This window comes from Pteronotus mesoamericanus, unplaced genomic scaffold (assembly GCF_021234165.1).
Source record: "Pteronotus mesoamericanus isolate MK-2021 breed Mesoamerican mustached bat unplaced genomic scaffold, CSHL_Meso_final contig_20, whole genome shotgun sequence".
NCBI classification, from domain to species: domain Eukaryota; kingdom Metazoa; phylum Chordata; class Mammalia; order Chiroptera; family Mormoopidae; genus Pteronotus; species Pteronotus mesoamericanus.
Window position 1 is genome coordinate 79,683,629 of NW_026555085.1, and position 3,488 is coordinate 79,687,116.

Genomic DNA, 3,488 nt, shown 5'->3' on the forward strand with positions numbered 1-3,488 from the left:
CCAGGCCTACTGGATCAGAAGCTGCATTTCAACAAGATCCTCAAGTGAGTGTTACGCCCATTAAATATAAGAAACCCTGCTCAAGAACGCCTTTCATTCTATATTTGTCTTTTTGCTTCTTTGTGATGTCTTTGACCTGTTTCTCTATTCCAATTTCCTGCAAACCAAAGTTAGTTCTACACCAGCCGTTATCTCAACGTCAGTAGATCTCAACTCGGGCTGCAAAGGCTTGCTTGCTGGTTTCTCTTGTTTCTTGAATTGGCCTGGGTCCCATTATCAGTTTATTATAGTTTACTGACATATGATAAGCTTTATTAAGAATGCATCAAAAGATGTTTTACCTTCATATCCTGTCAATTCTGTGTTTTAAAACACTGACCAAACTACTCAGATGATGCTCAGAGTTAAGAAATGTTTCAATGCTTAGTTGGGTTATACTGCACTGGAGTTTAGATAAACAACAATAAAACATATATTTGTTTTACAATGACCAATTCCACATAACATAATTTAACTAGAGCACACAGTGAAATCATACTTGTATACAGCAATCTATGATATAAATTTGAGTTTATTAATTTACTAATGCCTCTCCTCACTAATGATATGAAGAAAAAAGTCAGTCCTTAGCATATTATTACATGGAAATTGTTTGGTCCTGATCTGGATTTTTTTTTTCACTGCTCTTCCAATCTTGCTCCTCTTTCTGTCCAGAATGTTCTTTTTACTCTTTTTCTTTATGTTCCACTCCAAAGTAGTTGTGTTCTTATATTAGGGCTTTACCTGACACTCTGTTTATGACTTTGTTCAAGATTTCTTTACGTATTGTGGTAGCCTGAATAGTGGTCCCCCAAGATGGTTACGTTTGGCTCCCCAGAACCTGTGACTATTACCTTACATGAAAAAAGGGACTTTGCAGGTGCAATTAAGAATTTTAAGATGGGGAGCTTATCCTAAATTATCTAGACAGGCTCAATGGAATCACAAGGGCAAAGCAGGAGGAGCAGAGTCAGAGAGAGGACAGGAACAGAGGTTGGACTGATTCACTTTGAGGGTGGAAAAAGGGGGGTCCAAGAATGTAGGCAAGCTTTAGAAATTGGAAAAGGTGAGAAAACATTCTCCCCTGGAGCTTCCAGAAGGAATTCAGGCCTGCTAATAGCTTGACGTTAGCTCAGTGAAACTGATTTCAGACTTCTGACTTTCACAAAGGTAAAAAAAAAAAAAAAAAAAAAAAAATCAGCTTTCTGCTTCTCCTGTTTGACAGACAGCCGCATCTTCCTGTGCCATGCCAGCCTCAACCCTGAGACACGATGGTGCGGATCAGAGTGAACAGGTTTGGCCAGATTGGGCACCCGGTCAGCAGGGCTGCTTTTCACTCTGGCAAAGTGGATGCTGTCACCATCACTGATGCTTTCATTGACTTCAACTACATGGTCTACATGTTCCAGTGTGATTCCACTCACAGCGAGTTCAAAGGCACAGTCACAACTGAGAATGAGAAGCTTGTCATCAATGGAAAGTCCATCTCCATCTTCCAGGAGTGAGATCCTGCAGAAACCAAATGGGGTGATGCTGGTGCTGAATATGCTGTGGAGTCCACTGGTGTCTTCACTACCATGGAAGAGGCTGAGGCTCACTTGAACGGTGGAGCCAAGAAGGTCATCATCCTTGCCCCTTCTGCAGATGCCCCCATGTTTGTGATAGGTATGAACCATGGCAAGTACAACAGCTCCATGAAGATTGTCAGCAATGCTTCTTGTACCACCAACTGCTTGGCCCCCCGGTCAAGCTCATCCGTGACAACTTCGGCATCGTGGAGGAACTCATGACCACAGTCCATGCCATTACTACCACCCAGAAGACCATGGACGGCCGCTCTGACAAGCTGTGGCGTGATAGCCGAGGGGCTGCCCAGAACACCCTCCCTACTTCTCCTGGCACTGCCAAGGCTGTGGGCAAGGTCCCACTCATCCCTGAGCTGAATGGGAAGCTCACTGGCGTGGCCTTCTGCGTCCCCACCCACAATATGTCAGTTGTGGATCTGACTTGTCACCTGGAGAAAGCTGCCAAATACGAAGATATCAAGAAGGTAGTGAAGCAGGCATCGGAAGGGCCTCTCAGGTTTCCTGGGCTATACTGAGGACCAGGTTGTCTCCTGAGACTTTAACAGTGATATCCACTCCTCCACCTTCGATGACATAATGTAACAACCATAACTGTCTTCCCTAAGTTAAAAATAAAACTGAACCAACCAAAAGAAGCTAAAAAGTCCTCTAACTCACTGTCCCTTTAGGCTGTTTTTGCACTGCCCTCTCTCTGATCACCAAATTCCTCAAGTGTACTGTTTTTTGTGGTATTGTTTTTCATTAGCTGCTTCTAAGTTTCTATTCATTACTGAGCCATGAGAGCCTCTTTTCTTTTTCTATTTACTGATATTACTCTCTAGTAGATTATAACCAGCTTCACCATGACCAAGTTATTAAACTTCATAAGCATTTTGCATTGGGTCTCTGGCTCAAAATTCTCCTTTTCTTTGCTTTTGATTATGGTACATCATCTTACGCCTTTCTTTTCTCACCATTCCCAAATGGCCTGTCCTGACTTGGTTCCTTTTTGTTCCTTCCATTAGCAACTTCTAGAGGGTTCCCTTCTTGGCTCTCTTCTCTTTCACATGTTTTTCCTTGTCATTCATATTTATTTTCAAAATTTCTAGATGGGCAACTTCCTAATCTAGCCTTCAACACCAGCCTCTCATCTGAGTTTAGTTCCAGTTTACCCATTGCCCAATCAAATTTTCACATAAATTTTATTGCTGCACCTTAAATGTACTGTGTCCAAAATTGGATTCTATGCCAATTTGGTAATTGTTTATGTTCCAATTTTGGCACATATCACAGAGTGTCTTGCACTGCAGTTATTTGGAGAACTGTATTATAGATTGCAAAGTCCTTGCCTGTATTTTCTTGCCTCATCTTTGACCCCCTTATCTTGTATAAAGATACTGTCATCATTCATCTCTATGACATCAAGCATTTATTTGATAACTATAACATGTTCAATAATATACTTGGATATAAATGTTAACATTAAAAATGTGGCATAACATAGTTGAGCACAGAAGGAAGCACCACATTTCAAACCAATAGAAAAAGGAAAAGTCTCTTGCCTACTGATTTTAGAGTATATAATCATTATTTCCCCTTTATTTAAATTTTGGAGCTAGTAAGCATGCACCACTGTGGATATTTAATTAGGGTTGGCGGTACACTCTTGTTAAGATGGGGAAGACACAGCTTGCATTTCCTCCCCCCACAAAAAACAAGAGCTAGATAACAGCAGTTGCTTCCCTGGAGCACCACCAGTTAGAGCTCATTGTCTGGTATAAAGTGGGTTTTGTTTAAAATTTGGAACATCACATCTTCACACTGTGTCTCTCCCATCAGAATAGGAATAGAGTGATAAACACCTGCCAGGCATCTAAAGGTTTG

The 3,488-nt window shown here is 41.4% G+C and overlaps 1 pseudogene; it reads left to right on the top strand.

The window, feature by feature from the left end:
* Nucleotides 1-1,310: 1,310 nt before the first annotated feature.
* LOC129066926 (glyceraldehyde-3-phosphate dehydrogenase-like) lies at nucleotides 1,311-2,140 on the top strand (annotated as a pseudogene).
* Nucleotides 2,141-3,488: the final 1,348 nt, after the last annotated feature.